Source organism: Odocoileus virginianus, chromosome 4, assembly GCF_023699985.2.
Source record: "Odocoileus virginianus isolate 20LAN1187 ecotype Illinois chromosome 4, Ovbor_1.2, whole genome shotgun sequence".
Taxonomy (NCBI): Eukaryota; Metazoa; Chordata; class Mammalia; order Artiodactyla; family Cervidae; genus Odocoileus; species Odocoileus virginianus.
In genome coordinates, this window is record NC_069677.1 from 27,258,792 (window position 1) to 27,285,280 (window position 26,489).

Consider the following 26,489-nt stretch of genomic DNA (forward strand, 5'->3'; position numbering starts at 1 on the left):
ACCTCAAAAAACGTCTCAGTCTTTTAGTTTGTAATTGATGAGCAGAAGAGAGAAACCAGTTTTGGATCCCAAGGGTAAAAAATCATCACATGCTTAAGGATTAAAAATATCTTATGTAATTCAAGATATAGTATCTGTGCCATTTTCCTCTGAATCAATACTTATTGTCCAACATTTTATTGATCCTTGACCAAAATGACAAAAGAGATGGAGTTAAAGGAAGATCCCTGGAGAATTTTCTTGTTCTAGAGAAAGAGCCTTCATGGAAGTTAGAATAGGTGTTCTCTTGACATTGGTTTCCTCCAAGTGAGCTCTGCAGACCAGCGGCATCAGTGCCAGCTGGAAGCCAGTTAGAAGTGCAGAACCTTAACCTGCACCTTGGACCTAACAGGTCCTCATTTTAACAAGATCTCCAGGTGATCCATAAGCACATTAAAATTTCAGAAGCCCTGGTCCCTGTTTCTGGACTGTTGAGACATGGACCAGTGAGACAGATTTTAGCCACTTTATGCTGGCTTGTCTCCATTCTTTTGCATGACATAAAAGTATTTAGAGCTTGATTCTTCTCTTTGCCAGCTTCTTTCCGTCATCCTTGAGGACCTTGTTAGAGAATTTGGCTGTTACTTTGTGTCAGTAACTTTTCTAATTGTTTTACATATAGTATTTAATCCTTGAAACAAACTTATGAAGTATCACTGTTAATCTCTAGGTTTGACACCTGAAGAAACCGAGGCACGTAGGAAAAACTTGCCTAAAGTTGGACAGCTTGTACACAATGAAGCCTGTACAAACCTGTACAAACAAAACCACTAACTGCTACACTGAATTTCATCTCAGTACAATGTATATTATGGAAACCCTGTTCTAAGTACTATAGTATCCATGAAAAGTAATAGTAAGGAAGATACCATTTCACAGAAATGACAGAGGAGTCCCAAAATATACTGCAAGTAAGAGATGCATCTTGGGTCATGAACTATTTCTTTTTTTGAACTTAAAGTATAGTTATTTTTAGTATTTTTGTCCTGCTATCTGTATTTTTTCCCTTTATTATTATTTTTTTAATTAAAGCTGGTTTACAATGTGCCAATTTTTGCTATACAGCAGTGAGTCAGTTATATACATATGTGTATATATATATATATACACACACATATGTATGTATACATTCTTCTTTTAATATTCTTTTCCATTATGGTTTATCATAGGGTATTGAATATATCCTGTGCTATGTGATAGGACCTTGTTTATCCATATTCTGTATATAATGACTTATATCTGCTAACCTCAACCTCCCACTCCACCCTTCCCTCAACCTCCTTCCGCTTGGCAACCACTAGTCTGTTCCCTATGTCTGTGACTGTGTTTCTGTTTAATAGATATGTTCCTTTGTGCTGTATTTTAGATTTCACATTTAAGTGATATCACATGGTATTTGTCTTTCTTTTTCTGACTTACTTCACTTAGTATAATAATCTCTAGCTGCATCCATGTTGCTGCAAAGGACATTACTTTTTTCTTTTTTTATGGCTGAGTAGCATTCCATTGTATCTATGTACCACAGCTTCTTGATCCATTCATCTGTTGATGTACATCAGGTTGTTTCCAAGCCTTGACATGGTGAATAGTGCTGCTATGAACATAGGGGTACATGTATCTTTTTGAATTATAGTTTTGTCTTGATATATTCCAGGGAGTAGCATTGCTGGATCACATGGTAATTCTTATTTTAGTTTTCTGCGGAACCTCCATACTGTTTTCCACAGAGGCTACATCAACTTACATTCCCCCCAACAGAGTAGGAAGGAGTCCTTTTTCTCCACACACTCTCCAGCATTTATTTGTAGACTTTTTAAACTGGTAAGAACAGATACTACACTTGATCTTAGCCAAAAGGCCGAGAAGCGATATTTGTAGACTTTTTAATGATGGTCATTCTGACCGGCATGAGTTAGTAAGTCACTGAAGTTTTGATTTGCATTTCTCTGTTCTTAGCGATGTTGAGCATCTTATGAACTCTTTCTTGCCCAAATGAGTAGGTAGAATCCTAGCATGTGTTAAAAATAGAGGCAGAGGCTAGAACTTTTAGAGTTTATGCTGCTCACAATTCCAAGTAAATTTATTTTGATATATTGGAAAAACCTGCTCTTATATTCATTTCAGTTCTGCTGCTTCAAATGTAGTTCTGCCTTCATATTGTTCCTGTAAAATTCCAAGCCCCAAATCCCTTAGTTTTTCTGAATATATTTGAATACCCTGAGGGCACTTTATGGCATGGTACTCAGGGTTTATTCTGTGAGACTGTTCTATAGGATTAATTCCCACCATATTCTAGGTTTACATGGCTACAGAGGATTCAGAAGTTCTTCTGAGCCATTTTCTGGTGAAATCAAGGAGCTGTGGCCTTGGTTTCATCCATTTTCTCCATCCAAATCCTTGCTCTATTCATAAAATGATTCTACCTTCCATGTGCCCCCACAAAAGAAATGATATAACATACATGTTAATAGAAACCTTTCCACACACTAATTACCTCTCTCAGTGAAATAAATTTCAAATACTAGCAAGCAGATAGGGATATATCTGTATGTCTTTGGCAGGGTCTACTGTTGTACTCTAAACTATTTTGGTCATGTGAGAAGTAGGGGTAGAGGGGATTACTTGAGGAGGTTAATGGATCTACTTCCTGCTCCACTGAGGAGGACAAACTTCCTGTCTACTTTCCGAGATCTACTGGTCCTCAGCACAATGTAGCATCACTGGGAGATGTAAAGTGGTGGTGTAGGACAAAGAGCACTACATTAGGATTTTGAAGACCCAGTCCCAACTTACTAGCTGTGTAAACTTGGGTGAGTTACTTTGACTATACTGGAAACAGGGGTTCGTGATTCTTACCTAAGTATCTTCATGAGAATTAAATGAGGTCACTTGTGTGAAGGTCCCAGCATGACGCCTGCCACGTTGTAAGTATTCAGTGCGTGTCCATTTTTTTCCCCCTTTCTTGCTGCCTTCTTGGGACTCGGGGTCCATTTTGTGTTTTTTGTTGTTATAATTTTATTGAAGTATAATTGATTTACAATGTTGTATTTAATTTCTGCTATACAGCAAAGGGACCCAGTTATATATATAAATGATTATATATATATATATATATATTCTTTCTCATATTCTTTCTTATTATGGTTTATCAAAGGATATTGAATATAGTTCACAGTGTATACAGTAAGATCTTGTTTATCCATCCTATATATAATAGTGTGCATCTATTAATCCCAAACTCCTAGTCCTTCCCTCCCCCACCCCCGTCTGTCTTGATAGAAACTAATTTTTTCTTATGTAACTGAAACTTTCATTTTAAATTGGAGTAAGGTGGCACAGTGGTAAAGAATCCTCCTGCCAATGCAGTAGACACATGAGACTCTGGTTTGATCCCTGGGATGAGAAGATCCCCTGGAGGAGGAAAGGGCATCCCCCTCCAGTATTCTTGCCTGGAAAATTCCATGGACAGAGGAGCCTGGTGGGCTGCAGTCCATAGAGTTGCAAAGAGCCCGGTATGACCGAGGACACACACATACACACAGTTGCTTTACAGTGTTGCGTTAGTGTCTGCTGTATAGCAAAGTGAATCAGCTATACACATTGGGGTCAACTTTGAGCACAAGTTCACACAACTAACTGGTGAACTGCCGTCTCTCCTCTACCCCTTTAATTCATCCCTGTAAAGTCTTCTGCTCCAAGACTCCTGGAGAACATACAGCCATTTTCAGTATCCTACCCTGGCTTTGGTTTCTCTTTAGTCTGGCTCCTGTAGTATGACCCTTATAACTGATATCAGCCCCATGGCCAAGAGTCTCAGCTACCTTGAGTCCTGCACTCCCGGCAAGTTGAGCAGGAGCTAGAGGCTCCGTAGAGAGCTAAACTGGTGAGGACCAAAGCACTTGGGTTTCTAGTGGCTTTGGTTCTATGCATGTATGTGTTTTAGGGAGAAACTATTATTAGTAATAAAACACAACAGTTTTATAGATTACTTATCATATGCCACATGCTTTATGTTCCTTTCCTCACTTATCCTCATAGCAGCTTTGCAAGATAGATATTACTGCCACTTTGCAAATAAGAAAATAGGCTCTGAGAAGTTAAGTAACTTGCTTAAAGTAATACAGTTAGTAAGTGACTGTGGTAGAGAAAAGGCTATTTGTGCATGCTCAGTCACGTCTGACTCTTTGTGACCCCCATGAAGTGTAGCCCACTAGGGTTCTCTGTCTGTGGGATTTTCCCCGCAAGAATACTGAAGTAGGTTGCCATTTCTTCCTCCAGGGGATCTTCCCAATCCAGGGATCAAAACCACATCTCCTGCATTGGCAGGCAGGTTCTTTACTGCTGATCCACCAGGGAACCACACTATTTTTTCTAACTGGGCAAGTAGAATGTTGGTATTTACCAGCCTGTCTTGTGATTCGGTTCAGGTTGTGTGGATTGTTTTTTAGCTGATGCATCTGGATGGAAGTGACATAAGTCATTTCCAGGACTGATTATCTCTAGGTTCTGCTTTCCATACCAGGACAGCAGAGGTACAGGATAAAGGAATTGTTATCCTTTATCAGACTTATGACATGAACAAGAATAAATCTTATTGAAGATTTTGGGGCTTAGTTGAGTGACAGACTGGGTTTTGGAGCAAGTTGTTGGGACCCCAACATTCTAACACTGTGCTGTAGTGTCTTGATATTGACACTAATGACAGACATTAGAGAGTGATCAAAATTTGAATAAAGAGAAAGAGAAAAGCTAAAAATATGCTTATGAAAAAATAATATTGATTACAATTATTTGAGTGAATTAACACATAATTACAACTCAAAAAACAATGACTAACTACTGGTAAGCATTATTTCATTTCAGAGTTGATTCTCTATATTTAAAGGTGCAAACAGTAAGTTAAAAGCCATATCCAGTCTCAGTGCTTAGAGATACATGTTTGATGGCCATAGTTGTTCTAGGCATATTCACAGCTGTAAAAAGTTAGAATACTATGGGTTATAAGTGAACAAATGTTGGAAGAAGGACATCCATTTTACAATTCTTAAACATAGTGGTTACAGGCTGACCTGTATCATAGTGAATTTTAAGCCACAACAGGATATTATACAGATACTCCAGAGACTATTGGAAGAATAGTTTTATCAGTTGGGCCACATAATTAAAAATACCTCAAAGGCACTCTTTGTATATTATACTTTTTATATAACATATAAATGTATATATAAACCTCTAATAGAATTATAACAATTACTTTCTTGAACAGTAAATTGATTAGAATATTCCCTTTTAGTATCAGAAAACTCAGACCTGAGAGTTCCCTGGTGGTCCAGTGGGTAAGAATCTGCCTGCCAGTGCAGGCAGGTCTGATCTCTGGTCCCAAAAGATCCCGTGTGCCACGGGTCAGCTAAGCCCCTACGCCACAAGTACTGAGCCCACACGCCGCAGCTACTGAAGCCCTGGTGCTAGAACTTGTGCTCCGCAACAAGAGAACCCTGTGTACTGCAACAGGGAGTAGCCCACGCTCACTGTAACTAGAGAAAGCCTGCACACAGTAGTGAAGATCCAGCACAGCTCCCCAGCTCAAAAAAAAAAAAAAAAAATAAAATAAATTTTTCTTTTTTTAAAAGAAAGAAAACCCAGACCTTTTTTTAAAGGAACTTAAACACTTATTATTACTTTCAATAATAGCAAACTTACAAAGCATCCTCTCTAGACATAGACAGCTCTCATTTAATTTTCACAATAACCCTAGGAAGAAATGGAGGCCACAGAGAGGTTGAGTAACTTCTCCAATGTTGCACAGCTTGTAAAGGGAAGAGCCAGGATTTGAACTCGGCCAGTCCAGTTCAGAATCTGTGGTCTTCACCACGCTATGCGTGCTGCTGCCTCTCAACAACACTGTGGTATAGTGCTAACTATGGGCCAGGCACTGGTGAAGCATGCTCACTGTTTACTCCTGTTTTTGTCTGCAGAGAGCTTAATCTGACAAATCAGTGTGAACTTGCCCAAACCTTTATTTTGATCATGTTTTAGACTTATGCCCTTAGGATCAATATCTTGCTGCCAGAGAAATTAGAGGAAATTTAATGAACAATTCAGTAGGCAGAGTATTCCAGCACAAGGATTTTGAAAAGAACTTCCAATTTTAGCAAACAAAAGTTATGATTAAAAGGACAGCGTAATGCCAGAGTTTATGAAAAACCATACTGTACCACATTAATAGATATTACTTACTAAGAGTTTTCTATGGGTCAGGGTCTAGGTTTTATATCATTATTTTACTTCTATCTCAGAACAACTCCATGAAGTATATATTATTTAACCAAATCTCACATGTCATAGATTATAAATTCCACAATTTATTTACTAGTAAGAAAAAAGCTTTACTATTTAAACCAAGACATACTATCAGTTCTAAGATGCATTCTTGAATCAGAGATGTTAAAATGTGAAAGAATATGCACCTTAACTCTGAGGAATATGATATACTCCCCACACTACAGAAGAGGAGATAGACTTAATGAGGTTAAGTTATCAGAGATCACATGGTTAGCCAGCGGTAGACCCAGGGCTCACATTCAGGTGGGTCTAAATTGAAGCCCATGCTCTTAACTGTTTGATGGAGTATGTCTCAGTTTGTCATCATTTTAGCTTAAAATGAAAAAAGAACATTTTTTCATATAAGATTTTACTTTTTGAAGCCATTGCTTGGCCTGCTGTTCAGCTCACAAACAAAGTACAGTTTCTCTACTTTTAATAACTCAAGATGTTTCATAACTATGTCATGGTTTGCGATTTGAGAACAAGCAAACAAGACCACACGAAGCTTAAAGAAGCACAGAACAATTTCATAAAAATATTTTTAGCAATAAAGACCCACAGGACAGAAAAATAGAAAATGCATACGTACTCGACTCAGAGTCCCAGTTTTTCTTTTTTTTTTTTTTTCCAGGAGGCGACAGCAGCTTTAAACATTGCCTTCCTCCTATGTAGGACTATACATGCACAGTACATAGCTGCAGTTCTTGTTCTAAAAGCACTATGAGCCATTGTTTTGTGATTGTCTCTTGAGGCCGAGGGAAAATGTTATTGGTAGTCTGAAAGAATAGGTTTTAATATAGACATTTAATTTTCTTTCCATATACTCCATGATTAAAACAAGGTTTGCCCCATATTCTATTTTTTTTTAAGCCATCTTTACTCACATTAACAAAATAGCATACTGACTGTAGCCATGACTTTGGCTTTGACTGTCTTAAATTTATTTATTTTTTAAATTTATTTTATCGAAGTACAATTGACATTTAGTGTTGTTTAATTTCTGTTGTACAGCAAGTGATTCAGTTATATGTATATGTATTCTTTTTTTCCATTATGGTTTATCACAAGATATTGAAAAGTTGTCTGTACTATACAGTGAGACCTTGCTGTTTATCCATTCTCTATATAATAGTTTGCATCTACTAGTCCCAAACTCCAATTCATCCCTCCCTGACCAGCCCCTGCACCCCGGCCCCTGGCTTTTAAGAACTACAGCTCTGTCCTCTATATGTCTGTGAGGCTGTTTCTGTTTTTTAAGAAAAGTTCATTTGTTTGACTGCCTTCAAGTTTAGATTGAACTTGATTTCTGTCTCTCGTATCCAGGCATTGAATGAAATCTGGTTGCATTGACAAAATGTAATATTATTTGTCCTTCCCCAAATCCTAAACTGAATGGCTGTATAGTTTATTGATATATTTAATTGTTTTTAAAATTAGTTTATAAGATTATGAAAAGAATGTACTACTCCTTAGCAATTACTTAAATAAGTAAAACATTTAAATCCACAAAGGCCCTGAACAGTGAAGCAAAAAAAAAAAAAATACACACACACATATGTAAAAATATAAGTATAAATGTAATTTACAAAAGTGAGGTTTGGAACATTCAAAGTTACTGCTGTCACTCATGGTAATATTAGTATTATATCTAGGCTATAGAAATAATATGCTTTTTATTTTAAAAATCTAAAATTATAGACAAATACAAAGAAGAAAGTGAAAACATCCTAGATCCACCTTCTGAGACTGTTACAGTTCTGAGAGATTAGAAAGTTGGAAGAGTAGCAGTTTGGATTCGGACTCAGGTTTAACTAGAAACCATATGCTTTTTTTTTTTTTTTAAACTAGACTATGTTACCTTCTATTATCACTTTAAACTATACTCACTGGGTGCTAGATCAACAAATGTACTTTAATTCGAAGAAGGCTGAATATGGAACATTCTGATAAGACTTAACACTTACATAAACATAGCCAGAAAAGAAAATGTTAAAATGTTCACACAGATTGGAAGCCTGGGCTTGGGTCCAGTTGTTCATATGCTAGGATAAATGTCTGCGTTCTGTTGGGATTACATGGTCAGTTCTAATCTATTCACTTTCACTGACATGAGCTCTTATTATGTGCTGGATATTGTGTGAGGTATTTTATACATATAGCATTTCTCCCCAGTAACTCTGCAAGTTAGGTATTATTGGCACCTACTTTAAAGATGAGAAAAATGGAGCTAAGACAGGTTAGGAGACTTATTCTGGTAAATGGTGTAGCCTCATGAGATATGCACCCAGCTCTGTGCTCCCCAAAGTTATGTTCCTTGATGTCTGGACAATACTGGATCCTATCCTCAAGGAACTTAGATTCTTATAGGATATGTTATAATTGTAGAAATAACTTAAGACATAAGAAAGGATACAAAAGAAACCAACCAAGATATAACCAGAGTGTTAGGAAAATTGAGATCCAGACATGCCTATCTAGCTCTGTGCGGGAGTTAGGAATGAGAGGAGATGGAGAGCAGGAAAGCACTCCCATTAAGAGCCTGGATGGGAAAAGGGACTAAAAGGAAGAATGAAAGAGATGTGATGAAGGCTGAGTGGAACAAAGTTGGATCAAGAAGAAAAAATAGAAATCTGATGTGTTGGTGACATACAAGGCGTGAGTAGGAAATAAGGAGGGATAAAGTTAGAAAGGCGACTTTGGCTATAATAGTTTTGAAGGTTTGAGCCTCAAGGGGAGAAGTGTGTGTGTAATTCACCAGGTGGTGAGGCTCACTGCGAGGTATCTGAGTGGAGGGAGACCTCAGGAAGATTGACCAGTTGGTAGTATGGAGAGGAAGCAGGCCAGTTCATTGAAAGTCAGTTCCTTTGGCTTTCAGTAAGATACATATTACTTTTTTTTTTCATTTATTTTTATTAGTTGGAGGCTAATTACTTTACAGTATTGTAGTGGGTTTTGTCATACGTATTACTATCATCATTTAAGGATGAAGAAACAGGGTCAGAGGGACTAAGTAGCTTGCCCCAGATTACAGTAAATAGAAGAGCCAGGACTTGAATCAAGTCCCTCCAACTCCAGAGCCTCACTCTGTCACTAGCCTAACTACTTCAAGTGAGGTCCATGGACTGAAGTCTCGGCCCCCAGGCCACCTGACAACTCATTAGAAATGCAGACCTACTGAGTCAGAGTATGCATTTTCACATGATATACGCACCCTAAACTACTAGGTGACATTTTTTCCCCTTAGAGTGATCTGTATAATTACTAGAAGAATCATTTAGGTGGCTGCAAATCCAATTGCTTGGTAGTTTCCTCACATAAAGAACTATCTAAGGAAAGGGGCCTTCAGGATTTTGTACTCACTATCAGACAAGTTAGGAGTTTAAAACTGGAAGTTCTAATTAGCTGTGTGGCTTTGAGCAAGTCACTTCACCTTTTTGAATTTTAGTTTCCTCATTTGCATGATACTTAGCCTGTAAGAATTAAATAAGGTGATCCCTGTGAAAAGAGCTCATACACTGGAAAATCATTATAAACATATGAAGTGCTATTACTAGGAGATAGAGCAATGAGATACCTTATTAAAAAAATAGGAAAGAAAGGGAGGTCAGGGAAAGAGAGGAAGGAAGGAAGAAAGGGTAAAAAGAAGAGAGGAAAGGACAATATTTAAAAAAAGAAACAGAAGGAAAACTAGTCACTGCTGCAGGGGTTTGAAGAACTTATGGGTAGAAGAAGGTAAAGGAATCTGGGAAATCTAATTTCTGTTCCACATAGGTGTTGGTGAAAATACCGAGGCTACACTGCACATGGAATTGGGAAGAGTGGTAACAAGGGCCTGTGTGGTCTTAGTCCAAAGTAACAAACTCGAGGCTGGTAAATTCATAAAAAATTAGTCATATAGTAATTAAAGGAATGAGAAACAGTTCATCTGAGGAAAAATTACTATTAAAAAATTTTAATCTTGAGCAGAGAAGCCTACATACTGAATTAATAATGGAACATTTGTTATCCATTTACTGTAGTTACCACATAAAACTAAGATACATTAACTGATTTCAAGCAGGAGACTCTAATTAGCCCAGACAGTGAGGGAAGTTAGACAACCAACATGTTAAAAGGAGATTATGGATTCCTCATTCCTAATTCTTTTGGCATGTATTTATTGCAGGCCTACTATTTGCTAGGCATTGTGCTAGGTGTTTGGGCTACAAAGTGCATAAAACACAATTTCTTCCTCAATTAAGTAATAATTCAGCAGAAAAAAAGATACAAGTGATTATAATGCAAGATAAAAAGTGAAAAATTTCATAAAATGTTTATAATTAAGAGGATATGAAAATTTAGAGGCAAGAAAGTATTAACTTCAGATGTAGAAAGTATCAAGAAAAGCATACTACCTTTTATAAAATTTTATTCTTTGGTCTTCCAAGAATCAAAGACCTGAACTAACCATCTTCTGAGATTCTTTCTTATTTTGTAAAACTCTGACTGTTATTATCATGTTATCAAATAATCAATTAAATTTGAATACATTTGGAACTGTGGAAAAAGTAAGGGAGCAGTAACCCTGGCATCACTTGACTGTGGAAAACCATGTCTATACAATATTTTAAAAGTAAGAAAAAAATGAGAAAAAAAAAACACCCTCAAATAAGTTTTAATTCCACCAAACAACCAGTCAGTTTATTGAGACATTTGTGTCAATTCATTCTGTTTATTTGTTGGTCTCATGGTGACACAAACCTATAAAGAGAATATAAATGTATAAAAAAACTAATCAATCACTGATAACCCCCCTTCCCTCCTAACCGCATTTAAATTAAAATATTTCTGAAGTAGGGAAGGGGAAGTAACGGTTATAGTATGTACTGTGAAGGTAGTTTGTATGGATGAAGAAGTTAAAATTTTTTATATTGGTCACCAGGAAAAATCTGGGAAAAACTGCCTTTCTGTATGTTGTAAAGTTTTGACATAATAAAAATCAAGTGGAATATATTTAAAGAGTTCTAGTATATAAAATCTGCTAATCAGTTATCTGAGCTTTTATCAGTTAAAAGCTTATAAAGAAGAAAATGCTGCAAACCAGAAAATATTTTTTTTCTATTTTTGTAATTGCTGTAAGGCTAAGTAATACACTGAGATAATTTTAGAAGAATTTAGACAGATTAAAGATATCTGGATGGGGGCAAAAACATGTTAGAATTTATCAACAGAGTGGAATAGAATGTTAGTCAAATTTTTTTTAATGTAGTTTCACATATCTAATAGATGAACTGAATATTTTTTGGAGGACTATTGATAAATGCATAAGCTCTGGGTTTGCTGAACTTCTGAAGGACATGTGCCTGTAATTGGCCTTTCTCATTTCTGTCTTGTTAACAAGTATATAAATAAGAGAAGGCTTCAGTAATTGGCTCAGAGTTACTAATGAATTAATTAACTTCAGTCTATTTTACCTAACCTTTAATAATAAGAGTCTTTTTTATTTTTTTGGTTCAGCAATAGGTCTGACAGACTGAAAAAACAGACATGCAGCAAAGCTCTTGAAAATTAATGAGAAACGAGGAAAGAATCAATGTACATTCTGCTTGCAGAGAACTGACACAAAAAAGACACAATAAACCATGAACAAACACAGTCAGTTTAAAAAATAGGTTAGAAAAAGTGGGCAAATTCAATTATAGAAGTAATTAGAAGATATAGGGCAAGGCTGCCTTTTGGGACTGTGCCAGAAAACATGAATTAATATGAGTGAATAGAAAGAACCCATGTAGTAATTAAGAAGCAATCACCTATGGCAATGAGTACCTGAAAACAGGCTGCAAACTATTAATTCAGTGATCAAAAATATTTTTAGATGATTAATATGGCAAATTTATTTTAAAAGACTAATTTCTGGAAAGATATCAAGACAATAGCACACTATTTGTTCCTCTGGCATTTATATAGCTAATTAAATTTTATAATTTGCAACAACAGTCATTATTATCTGAAAACAGTAAAAGCAATATTTCGCCTCCTTTTTAAAAAACAGTGGTTCTAAAATCATTGTTAAATCCAGCTCCTGCTGTCCTCCTATAAGTGCCTAAGCTTTGACTGTTACATCCTTTCAATGTGCATTTTCCTTATAAGTCTGTGTTTCAGTAACATTAAACATTTGAATTAATGTACATATTCTCAAAGGTTTTGTAAGTTCCCATACCTGGGCAGGGATTCCACAAACTGTTTAATTTCAACAGTATCAAATAAAAGCAGTTTAATGTACTATTTGTGCATCAAAGACTTTCTTACTTGGTCAACAGAGGTCTGTCACTTCAGTACACACCATTTCTCCCCCTAGAATACAAAGGCATAGACACGTTACAGTGAAGAGTGCTTTACAACACACAGAAGGCTAATGGCTTCTGAAATAGGTGATTATCAGAGCCCCGTAGAGCAAGATGAGGGTCTGGCTGGTAATAAATAACCTTGCAATATGAATTATTCTATTTCTACAGCTTTAAAAAAAATGTACATTTTATTTGTTGATCAGAAAAGTCTGGAAAATACTGTCTCTTTGGAAATAACAGGAAGCTACTAAAATGAATCAGTGTCTCTGTGTGGAGTTATTGAACACCTACTAAGGGCCTAAGGCATGAAAGTCAATCCTGAAATGGTAACCTTGTAACAGATATTTATGTTGTGTATGCATGTATGATTTCCTTTTGGAAGTCAATGAGCAGAAACCTTTGTATGTCATGCTTTGGAGACGCTAGATTTTTACTTACTAAATTTGTTCATGGAGTATTACTATTTTTGAGGTTAAGATATTAAATTCATTACCTACAAACCAAGATCAAGCTAGAAAAACTCACTGCGTGTCACTGTTGCGGACGACATGGAGGTACAGAGTATAAACATGAGAGATTTTAACAAGATACCAAATTAAGCTGATATTAGACCTATCCAGTTCTTTCATTGTTTGTATTTCTCTTATTTTCTTAAACTAGGTGCTTTTGAAAAAAACACATGAGAGAAAATAGCCTCTAGCAGAGGTCTCTCAGTCTCCGAGTTTGCTTCATGTTGTTCAGTATCAAAACTTAGGTATGACAACAGCAAACAGACAACTCTGCCAGCTAGATGATGCTGATGACAGAGAGCTTCCCAAGAGGCAGGCAATTGGGAACTAGTGAAGTGAGTACAGCTTAGAGGTGTGGGGCTGAGGGGCTGCCAGCTGAACAGGACCCACTCACCATGAAATGTTAATGTGTCAATAAAGGCGGAAAGCATGAATGAACTACAAAGAAACTGAAAATGACTCAGCTGGTTGGAAAAGGAATTTGGGCTCTTTGCCAAAGTAAGGTGTTTAAGGGCACACACCCTAACACCTCGGGAATAAAAGGCTGTCCCTGAATTTGAAAAGACAAAATATTTTGAAGAAAGACAAATGGCTTTTGTCATCAGAAATAAACTTCCTTTTTTTCTTTTTTCTTCCTTTCCATACAACATTTTCTGAGTTCCTACTTTTTGCAAGATTCTGGGTTAGGAATGAAGAACAGAGGGAGGGAGAACAGAAATATAAAGATAAATAAGACCCAGCGCCTCTTTCAAAGTTGCTGTACTAGAGGAAGGACAGACGTAAGCAACTGTAATAAAAGGTTGTAATAAAATAACTGCAAAAGAGGGGAAGAGGTAAGTTGTGGTGATAGTGCAGAATTAGCTAGGGGGCTATATAGTAGATCAAAAAAGGTTTTCATAGAAGAGGTGGCAATTATGCCAGTCTTTGAAGAATAATGGTGCTTCCCTAGTAGCTCATTAGGTAAAGAACCCGCCTGCAATGCAGAAGACCCCAGTTCAATTCCTGGGTCGGGAAGATCCCCTGGAGAAGGGATAGGCCACCCACTCCAGTATTCTTGGGCTTCCCTGGTGGCTCAGCTGGTAAAGAATCCGCCTGCAATGTGGGAGACTTGGGTTTGATCCCTGGGTTGGGAAGATCCCTGGAGAAGGGAATAGCTACCCACTCCAGTATTCTGGCCTGGAAAATTCCATGGACTGTAGTCCATGGGGTCACAAAGAGTTGGACATGACTGAGTAACTTACTTTCACTTTTTCTTGAAGAATAATAGGCAGAACTGGAAGAGGAGAATTTTAGCTGGAGGAAACTCTTTTATCCTGCTATCATCTCTAACTTCCTGTTTTGCAGATCAAAGTTATTTTAGGAAGAGAAGGTAGACGAAACAACCATGATGTGTGTACATGAGGACGGTGATTGTGCATGTTGGGGTGGATGGGGAGGAGGATGGGTGTGAGAAGAAAGACTGGGTGGTTTGGGGATTTCTTTAGAGTTCATAATACATTCTTCTCATTAATCATATTTTGCCTCCTCCAGGTTAGTATTTTTTTTTTCCCAGACACACTCTTTTTCAGTATTTGAATGATGTTTTGATTCTACTTTGATTCCATGTGACTATCCAATAGCTTTCATTTTTTATGTTTGATGGCTTAGTCATTTTTGGCAATGACAGGTTTCTTATTCTAATTTATAACTTGATTCCTGTGGATTGTGGTATATTTATACATGTACCTAGTTATTCCTTTATTGATATATCCTTTCTTTTTCTCATTAAATAAAAATTTAAGTACTTACTACTTGATAAGTATCTTGCTAGGCATAGTTTTCCTTGCTTTTAGCTTGGAATACAAAACATGGAAGTTATTTAAAATGCACTATCTAAAACACCAGACTTACGCATATGGTTGAATCTTATTCAGTGCTGAACATCAAAACTAATCATGTTCTTGACTGACCTATTAGTCAGTGGGGCCATGTATACTGGTCTACTTAGTTCTTAAGATGTTTTCAAAGGAAGACGATAGAGCAACAACCTAGTTAAAATAATCACAGCAGACTTCTCTCTAAATGGAGAATTTCAGGCTGGCATGAGTCAAAAATTTCCTATGTACAAAACGAGACTTATTTACTAGATAGTTCAGTTCATTTCACAGTCACTCAGTTGTGTCTGAATCTTTGAGACCCCATGGACTGCAGCATGCCAGGCTTCCATGTCCATTTACTCAATATGTAAAATCTAAATCTCCGTGTGTGTCTGAAGGCTAAGAAAAGCATCATAAATGAGCATTAATTCATTCAGTGGATTTTTAAAGTAGTACTCTGCTAGAAACTAGGGATATGAAAATGATTAAAAATGAGCTTTTCCCTTAAGGACCTAACTCCCACAAGAAATAGATGAGTCAGATAAGTAAATCGGTTATTATAACTGATGAGGTATAAAAGTACAGCGTTCTGTGAGAGCACAAAAAAGGGAGATCTAGATTGGGACAATAAGGTATAGAAGATAAAATGCCAGAGGTTAAAGTTTAAGAACAAGAATTTAATTAGCTGAAGAAGGGTACCAAGGACCGATGTATAAAATAGTGTGATGAGCTTGGAAATGTCTTTTTGCAGACTTACATAGAATTGGCTCTGTATTAAAAGAAAGGTGGGTGGAATGGTTAAAGTACCCCTTACACAGATCAGACCCTCTCTGAGATCTTAAGGGCCTTGTCTCATTTCCTTTCTCCTAATTCTGTTTCTTTTGCCCAAGGTTTTTGGGTAGAGCCATATCGAAAGTCTAGTCTGTGGTCATTTTAGAATTTGAAAGCTGCTGGCCTGCTGATGGGATAAGTCAAATGGGCATTCATGCTAATAACCTAGGTGAGAGCACAGAAGAGCAGTCATGGATGGGATCCCAGTATATTTGTGTGTGCCTCAGCAAGTTGTTGACATATATGGAAATGATTTCTTTTTCTCTGCCAGTGTTTCCTTTTGTCTAAATTCAGAGCCTTGAATAGGCTAACTTGCTGCAAAGATCTCAAAAGTTTTACTTCATGAACAGCATCAAGAACAGGAGTTGAGACAATTCTCAGGATTAGCTCTAGTGTATCTAGTGTATCACATAGTAAAGGTACTTATTAGAAATGTGTACTCTACCCACCTAATTCCTATCTTTCAGGAATCAGCTTAAATGACTTTTTTTTTTTTTTTCTGAGCAGCTTTGTCTCATCTTCTGTATTAGATCATGTCTCTCTGTTATATGCTTTCTTAGTACCCTGTAATTTTCCTTTGTAGCACTGAATATGACTCCAGTTAAATACTAAATTATGTAATTAATGCTTTCACACCAGACTCTTTAAGTAGAATATTAGCTTTTTGAGGGCAGGAACTAGATTTCATGTTGCTGTATCTGCAGTGCCTAGCAGCATTCCTGGCTCATAGTAGATGCTCAGTATGGATTTTTTGAAAATGATTCAGTTACTTTTTAATCCCAATTCCATTCAACAAATTGAAATATATCAGAGTTTCTAAGTAAAACCAGATCTGTAGATCCTAGCGCTAACGGGAACTCCCAGGAATCTCTCAAAACTGACACAGGCTCCTAGGAGAGTTCAAGTGATGGCTCTGGGTTATCTCCTCTTATTGTTCCACCTGGCCTCTCCTGATGGTATTCTGGCTCAAAACTAACCCAGCATCTTCTCATTCATCTGTGTCAGCAACTTGTTATTGTAACTTGTTTGCCTCAGGCTAGAGCTTCTTTCATTATTGAGTGCCAGATATGTTTGTCACTGTGCCCAACACTTGGGATAAAACTTGGAAAGGCATGGACTTGACCCCAGGAGAGCCATGAGGTCAGACCTCAGGCCGCCATGAAGTGACAAGATCAGAGCAAGCTTCATCAATCTCCAGGGAACCACTGCTTGGAGTTGTAAGACCACTGCCCTTTTAGCATAAAGAATTTGATCACTGTGAAAATGCACATCACCTTGGAAATCATATTGTTAGCTGTTATCAAGCACTTTTGCTTTCATACGAATGAAAAATCGAGGAGGAGGTTTTGGCTCCGAGGTCTAGAAGGACAGAGAAAAGTCCTTTGGGAGTGGGAGAAGAAGAGGGACAGGAGAGCCAGTAAGTTGGGAAAGGGGTAAAAATGAAATGGCTAGAGCAACAGTGCCTAGCACATAATAGACACAGTTTACTCAAGGCAGTGCTTGAGTAAAGGGCAAGTTTTACCTTAGGCTGTTTCTTTAGGTAGCTAGTGATTTCTGGTTGAGTAAAAGTTTACAAAATAGGAAACAGATGGCTCCAGCTGTTTGGGGTTGACGCCACATCCCAGTTATGCTCACAAAATAGGACTTCACAAGGAGACCATACAAGATGTATTTTTTTTTTTTCTTTTCTAGCACTGTGAATTCAAGATTTCCATTTACTCTGGGGTGGTGGGGTGATAAATTGGGAGATTGGAATTAACATGTACATACTACTATATATAAAATAGATAACTAATAAGGACCTTCGCTATAGCACAGGGAACTCTGTAATGGCCTATATGGGAAAAGAGTCTTAAAAAACAGTGGATGTATGTATATGTAAAACTGATTCACTTTGCTGTACCCCTGAAACTAACACAACATTGTAAGTCAGCTATACCGCAATAAAAATTTAAAAGTTCAGAATCAAAAAAAAGTTAGCATGGTGGTAAAGAATCCACCTGCCAGTGCAGGAGAGACAAGAGACTCGGGTTCAATCCCTGGGTCAGGAAGATCCCCTGGAAGAGGAAATGGCAACTGACTCCAGTATTCTTACTTGGAAAATCCTATAGACAGAGGAGCCTAGCACGCTACAGTTCATGGTGTTGCAGAGTCAAACATGACTGAGCAACTAGACACACACACACACAAATGTTATATAAAGGATTCATACACTGTTTTCAAAGGTTCCATGTAAGCTTGAGCTTAGATGCATATGCTGGGTTCTCTTAGCTATTTCAAACATTTTTTTCATCAAAGAAACTCCAAGACTTAAATTGGTTATGAGAACTAGTGATGATGTTTCAAAAGAGGAGAAATAGACCACACTGGTGTCTGAATACTAAGATTCTTTTCTATGTCTGTGAGTATAATGCTTGCTTACACATACTAGCAAAGAACACAATTAGCATACTAATTTGATTCTCTACCTAAAGAATGAAGAATTGCTTTGACACAGACAGCTGTCCATGAATGGCTGGGGTGACCCTTGGTCAGTTTTCCATCTGTCTTAGAGTAAAAAGTCCAGATTTAGACACGTTTTAGCTATATGACCTTGAGCAGCCTTCTTATGTTGCTTTTCCTCAGTATCTTCACCTGTAAAATGGAGGCACATCTAATACCTGACTCATGAGGTGGTAGTAAGGATTAAGCTAGCACCTTGCTTGCAATAGATATACCATATATATATATTTTTTCACTCTAGTCTGAATCTGTCTATTCTGAGGAAGTCTGTATTAGGTATAGGACTATCTACTTATACCTGCCTCTACAGAGAAAGAAGTAGAGAAAGATTTTAATGAATCTGTTTTCAGAGAATTCTGCAGCTATGCAGAAATCAGCACTTCCTTTTTGCCCTGGCTCCCAGGGATACAGGGCTCCAAGGATAGAGGCACAGGGAGACAGCAAATGATTGCCATTGGGGAACATCTTAGGCCCGTTTCCAGTGTCATTGGCAGCCCTAAGAATAGCAGGTTGACAAATCTAAATAACACCAGTTATAATTGCATGACCACAGTTTCTCAATATCACCCTGTACTAACCTCCCCTCCTGCCCTTTTCCCCTCCTTAGAGCAGTGGGTCTTAATCTTGTTTACACCTTGGAATCATCTGCGGTGCTTTAAAAACTACCGATGACCTGGTCCCATTCTCAGAGAGTCTGATTTTATTTGTCTTTTTTAAAACTCTCCAGGAAGTCATTGCACTTTTGAGCGCTGAAAATTTCAAAATTAATTTTGTTTTTCAGTGTAAAGTCCAAGTTAACCCATGCCAAAAATGCAGTTAATAAAAAGAAATTGAGTCACAGGGTATACAATTAATTTCATACTATTAAGAATATTTTGGTTATCTTATGGTTATTTGCTACTCCAGTATTCTTTCCTGGAGAATTCTATGGACAGAGGAGCCTAGTGAGCTACTGTTCATGGGATCGCAGAGATTCAGACACAACTGAGCAACTAAAACACACACACACGGTTATTTAAAACCTAGTTTAATGTAAACACCCTCTGTTCTGCCCTGCCTCATAAATTTGAGGCTGTTGAGCCAACTTGGTGTGAAAGGTACCAGGCTGGAAGGGGCAGAGCAGTAGGATTTGATCCTGTCATTTACTGAAAGATTCTTAAGAGGCAGTGGTAGTTCAGAGTGCTCTCTTGGGTCTCTGGTTAGCTCTGGGGATCAAAGGATCTCATCATTTATTAGTTCTTCCTGCTTGGCTGTTAGTTGTGCCAAATGGATATTTTCAACCCAGTGTCCACAAGACTGTGGTGTGTGTGTCATGATCAGCTGTGATTGAGATAGGTTACAAGAAATGTGAAGTGATAAGTTTTCGGGTTTAAGAATTAATTCCAGAAAACTCAATGTTATCCTTGTAACAGCGTTGTTTTCACTCACTTGCACACCAGAACACTGTCCTGAACGGGAGAACATGGTGGAGCTACAATTACTATGGGGGACTGTCATTTGACATGTGTCCCTGTGGAACAAAGATTGGGGTTTTGCAAAAAATCCAATCTCCTAAGTCAAAAGAGTTCCTCACTGGGCCTCGTTTGCAGCAGTGCATATTAATGGGGGTGGTGGAGGGAGCTGGACAAAGGGGCCTCTCTGTGTTCCAGTGCCCAGTCTTGTTTTTGGGGACAGAGAGGATCTTGTTTTCTTACATTGGAGAAGGAAGCTGGTGTACAAGGTCACACCTTAAGGCATCTCTGAACTGAAAATGGAAAAAACAAGTAACTCTACCAGTCTTTATCATCACAAAAGTCAGTATATAAATACATCAAATGTAAACACAATATTTTTAGGAAAAATAAGGACAAAAGTATTACATACTTAGGGGGTTCTTCTGATAATTTGAGTACTTGTGATCTGACCAGTAATTTTAATGTTTTATGCTGAACATGAAGGAATGGGGTACTCCATTCAGCTTTTTCATTTGCTAGCTGAACTTGCTAGCTGAATAAAAAGAGAAATTGCCAGTTAGGTAATTTAGATCAACACTTTGTTGTTGGTTTTTTTTTTTTTTTTTTTTTTTTTTGCTTTTCAAGGTTCCTGAGCAGAAGGGAAAATGAGCTTGAAGATGAGGCTTGGAGGAGAAAGAAGGGCTGGGGAGAAAAATGGTAAGCACTCAATAAGTGGCTGTAGGTGGTTGTCATGGTGGTGATGATAATGTTAATAAATCTCTCCTGAGAAAGTTTTTCAAATCACAGGGAACATACTCTGAATTTTATGAGTATTGAGCTATTTAAAGTATTATTTATTACTTTTGTGCTTAATTTTTTTTCTAGTAAGGAATTTGAATGCAAGATAAAGGAAGAGGGATTTATGAAAAGCTTAGCATTCTCAAATTGAAATCACTTGAATCATGTTTTTAATTTTCCTTGTTTGTAACAAATGAATTATACTTTGGCGTCTTAATTTTCAGCTTCTCAATTTATTAATGAGTAATATACATGGAGTCCTTTGAGTTAAATGGACACAATGTCAAATAAATTTGATTTTATTTTACAATGTAGTCGATTAAATTGGGCAAGTAACATAAACTATATGTTGAAGATTCGATTCTTCGTGGCAATATGGCAAATGAAGTGAAGGGCTTTCAAAAAATGTGATAGATTGCTGTTACCATCTTATTACTACTAATACTATTAGCAACAAAAAGTTGCAGAAAATTCATGGATACAGCTCAAGAAAAACTTGCTTATGGAGAGAAAATCAGGAATGCTTTGGGGGTACTTCCCTAATCTTTCAAAGCAGACACTATCCTGACTTCCCACAATACATTTGACTGGGTTGCTTCCTGAGACAGAAATCTGCAAGGCCTGGTGTGACATGCGGCATTTGTTGCACTGCTAACATTGAAACATCATATTTTCCTTTCCTTCCAGCTCTTAGTCTTTATTTTACACTGCTCTTTATTTCACATTGCTTTTTATTTTACACTGACCCTAGGCTATTGGTGGCACTGTATGAAATCTCAGTTTTCTAGTCTGCAGATCTGTCACTGTTTACTGAGCTTTTATTGTCACTAGAGACAGCTTTGCATTTTAATACAGTTTCCAGTCCTCTAGGACCCTCTCCCCTGAAACAACTCCAGCTCCCCAGGGCTGCTGCAGAGTGGAGCAGAGAGAGGAGACGCTTTTGTGGACAGTGATGCTGATGGTAGATAACTCCAGCTGTCATTACAAGATCATCCAGATAAGGGGGGGACAATCAAGTAGGGCTTACAGTCCACTTGAGTTTTTCTGATTGTAAAACCAGCCATTTTTCAATTTAAATAATTTAAGGATTCCTGCTTCTCTATACTCTAAGGCTCATTTAGCCTCTTATTAGCTAACTGTTTCTCCAGTTCAAGAGGTAGAAGGGAGGAGTGCAGATTTTTTGTTATTGTTAATTCACAGCAGTGGGTAGTGGTGTGTAAATAAAAAATAAGCCAAACAAATTTGATGAGAAGAGAGAATAGAAATCTGTGCAAGTAATCATAATTGATTTTTAAAAGTTAATTAAAAGGAATAAAACAGGACAAGTAGTGCTGTGGCCTAGCATATTATCAACAGGCAAATGACAGAGAGGAGAATGAATTAGAAAATTGATTCCCAGCTAACTAGAACAAGAAACCAGACAAACACAGCTCTTAATTTTAAACTTGAAAATCCCAAATTCTTTACTAAGTCCTTTCCTCATAGTATTCTGACAATGATCTTATCTCACGTTATTTCCATCGAAGGAATTGCTGGGAGGGGTTGGAGGGAAAGAACAAAATGAAGTTGTGATTTCCTAGATAATGCAGCTCAGAACCAATTTACAGAATCACCTGTGGCGCATCAGTGATAGCAAATGTAGCCAAGAAACCATAGGTCTTCCTTTTTTCTCTCTTAGTTGTAAGCCTTTTTATTTTTCTCTTTTAAATTTTGCAGCCTTTCCTTCTTCCTAAATTTCTATGATCAAAGACCAGTAACCTACAATATTTCTTTTCTTTCTTTTTTTTTTTTTTTACAATATTTATTTTCAAGTAGCATATACAGGAGCTACCTCTCAAGTCATTGACTTCCACTCAAGAAAACAGGACATGAGGAAACTGTCCAATAAGAAGGCAAGTCTTTTCATAAACCTTTCAAGAACATCTTTTGGTAGGACTATGTCAAACATTTTTGTGTAGGCATTCTTGGGATGGGATAGTTCTAGAGAATCATGTACTAGCTAAACGGGCCTGTCTTTTCCTTTGCTTAGGAGACATCTTCTCAGATGAAGACACAAATTCCCCAGTATAGAGGTCAGAGCCTGAGCTAGTAGGTTGGTTAGTTAATTAAAGAAAATACTTCCTAACAGAAGTAGGGCTTGAATCTAATGGAGGGATACTCTTGAATTATTAGAAAGACAGTGATGACATGCAGACTGTTGTTGAACAAGCAAGGTCTTTAGCTTACACTTGAAAAAGAATTATCTTATATAGAATGTAACATCAATAATAAGCAGTTACAATAGGAAGAAAGAGCAGAAAACACTGTGTTGCATTTTCTTTCTCCCCCCTCATCCTCTTCCCTCCCTTCCTTTCGGCAGTCCTTCCCTCCTTCCTCCTTTGCTTTCTTTTCTTTCTTTCCATTCCTACCCATCTCCCTTGTTATAAACAATGGAAGCCCATCTTTGGATTGTTAGAGAATTACCAGAGATCTAATTGATGCATAAGTAGACCTCAGGAGAATGTGGCATATCTCTATTCAAAGAACAGATTGTAAACTTCTGGATTGATATTCTGCTTTTCTTTTTTCCTTTCCCCCTTCTCTCATTTTAGAATTAGGGAAAACAAACATAACCACATGTGAGTGCCAGAGACAGCTAAAATTGCTTGTGCTTCTTCTATTTCTTTTTTTCTTTTTCAGACACTGGAGCGCTTGTGGTTTTTTCCTGAAACTCTGTAAGATCATGGGTCCTGATTGATTTCCTCACTACTGTACTCCTGGCATTTAGTATTGTGCCTAAATATTTGTTGAGTGATTGAATTAATGGGATGTCTTAATATCCTGTCCAAAAAATGAGGATAAAGGATGGGTAAATACAGAACCAGTTAACATAAATAACATAAACATTACCTTGTAGGTCTTTTTCTTTAATCTGCAAAAGTTCTACTAGAGAATTTCCCAAAATATATTTAATGAAACATTAGCTCTGAAGAATAGATAGATTTTTAAAATACAAAATAGGTGAGGAAAGTTTATGAGAAAAATTATTTATTATCTATTTTATACAAAAATAATCTATATTATACAAAGTTCAGAGAGATCTTTACAATATGATTTCTCAGAGTTTTTCAGGTCCAAATTGTCACTGTAAATTTCTTAGAGCAGGATATAACATGCTACGTTTTAAAGATTATTTGATCATGTTCCTCCTTTACTTGGCACATCTTATAGAAGAACTATTCCATAAAACACAGTTTGGGAAAAGTAGCATCTTCATTCAACTTTATTTCCTTTAATTCTCTTTTGAATTTAAGTTCTAATTTCTTTCACTGTACACGATACCCTCAAGCACAAAATGTGGATACAGTTAACAGTACTGAATTTTACACATAAAAATAGTTAAGATGGCTAATTTTATGTTCTGTTTTTTAAAATCACAATTAAAAGTTTAAAAATACTCCCCAAATACTACTTTACTAAAAATAGATGAATCAATATTTTACCTAAGGGCTACAATAATGAACCAAAAATTTAATGTTATTGGCAAATAAAGGGCATGATTTGGGGCTACAACCTGTTACTCAATTGTATTACCTATCTAGATGCTGTATTTTCAGTAAGTATCTTGGTTTTGAACATTGACTTATGGATCTCTTAGTGTGTGTTTTTAGTGATATTGTTTAGGATGACTATGCAAAAAGACCTATAGATGTGTAGGGAAAGTTTATTGTGGTTTAGTAGAGTGAGTTTAAGACTAAGGCACAAGAAACTGGGCCAAAAAATTGACACTGTTACTGATTCAGAGTGGTACATTAAGTAAACCCTGGTTATCTTATGGATAACCTTTCTTTATCCATAAGATATTTACTTCTTCCTTCCAGCATGGTTATCCCATCTACATGGAATTCTAATAGTCACAGCAGATAAAGACAAGAGGTAAGAGGCTACTTGGCCTCCCTTCCTCTATGGCCCTAAGTATCCCCAGAGATCCCAAGAACTCAAAGGAACATAGTTTGAAAATCGTGAGGTTAGATAATCTTTAGTTTTACCCGATCCTTATTCCTACCACTTGAAGTAAGACTGAAGCAGAAAAGAATATTTGTGTCCATATTAAAGCCTGTGAACCCCTGTAATGTTATACAGACTCACACAGCATTTAGCTATTACAGAATGTAGAATACTGCCACACCACATGTGCAAGTACCTTTTAAATTTCATCATATATTTTAGATTAAAAAATAAGAAAAATATTACCAGAATGTATCTTTCCCTCAGTCACTTTATGGATACATTTCAAGATACCAACATGATGGTGGATTAAATTTGAATGCAAATATTGTCACTGAGAAGTTGCCCATTTATACGGTTTCTAAGACTCTTATTTTTTAATGAGCAAGGTTTTACTAAAAACAAAAAGTGTTAATTACATAAATATGCGTATTCTTTTCAAAGCATACACTATGTTATGGTTAAAAAAACAATAGGAAAATGAGTGCAGAACTATTTCAACAGAAGTACTGCTTCTTGAACAGCCTTTAAAATTATGACATGTTTACTGGGAAAATACATTACTTGTGACAGGGGTTACAAAAGCAATATTAACCTTCTTGAAATTTAATAGCAAAGCCAGACATGTAAAAATCAGTACCAGACGTGGTAACATAACTACTTTTGTTAAGATTGTATGTAGGATAAAACAGATATTTAAAGCTATATTAAGATGTGGGTAAGTAAATGGGCTTTTAGAAGATTCACAATACACATGCATCACAAATAAAATCATGATGCAGATTGTGCTAAGGATAGCATTCTTGGAAATGAAAAACCTTGTTTTTTCTTTTGCTTCTGTTATATTGGGGACTGTTGCTTTTGCAGTTTTGTACAGGGTGTCAGACATTAAATTTGCCCTTAAATATACATATATCTATCTTTTGAAGGCAGGCATTTGTTTACACTGACAAGCTACCAAACACTTTTGCTGCATTTAATGTGTGACTAATGAGTTTTTGTCATTTATAATCAAAGAGAATGTTTGCTTCTGCAAAAAAATATATGATTTACCTAAAAGTAGCATTGATATTAAGCCAAGAACTCCATGGTAGTAGTTTAAAAATGTGTGATGAAATATAGATTATAAAATTTCACTTACCATCAAATACAAGTTTGTTTTACAAAATAATTTTTTTCTGAAATTTATTGTGTCACTATAGTTTTATCATGTTATTTGTTTATCATGTAACATTGATATTTAAAAGAGATTCATGTTTTAAATTATTTCATTGTTTTTATAACCCTAAAATATTTCACTGAAATCTCTGAGAGCATTTTTACTTATTTTAGAGAGTGCTCTAGCTTGACACATATTAAAAAAATAAAGGTCAAAAGTCATAAAGGATAATAGCTGATGGTTTTGATAATGCTAATTATATATTACTGAGAATAAAAGTAGAAAAGGAAATATGAATACTAAAGAAAGATAAACATCCCAATGCTGGATTTAAAAAAAATAATGAAAAAACTCTTAAAATGTCTTTGTTCTTCACTGTCATAATTCAAAGACATAATGAAGCCTGAATTAAAAATGTCAGTTTCTGTGAGTGTTGATAACTTGGTTCTTTGTTGGGCAAGTCAAAATGTGTCTGTTTGATAGGCAAAAATGACAGACTAAAAATGGGAGAAGTTGGATCTAAAAAAAGACACACACACACATACACAGACACACGACTTTAAAAAAGGTCCATAATGTACTTAAAGGAGAAGACCTGTAGGGTAGGAGGCAGTATCTTTAGGAAGTCACCGAGCAGCACTAAAAGGCAATGTCCACGGCCAATCAAAATGATTTCTGTGACTGCTGGGGCTCTTGCATCCCCGTCTTTACACTAGACTGGAAAC

At 36.6% G+C, this 26,489-nt stretch overlaps 1 pseudogene; it reads right to left on the minus strand.

Annotated features, from left to right (window-relative positions):
• Window positions 1-1,803: 1,803 nt before the first annotated feature.
• Window positions 1,804-1,909, minus strand: LOC139034951 (U2 spliceosomal RNA; annotated as a pseudogene).
• Window positions 1,910-26,489: the final 24,580 nt, after the last annotated feature.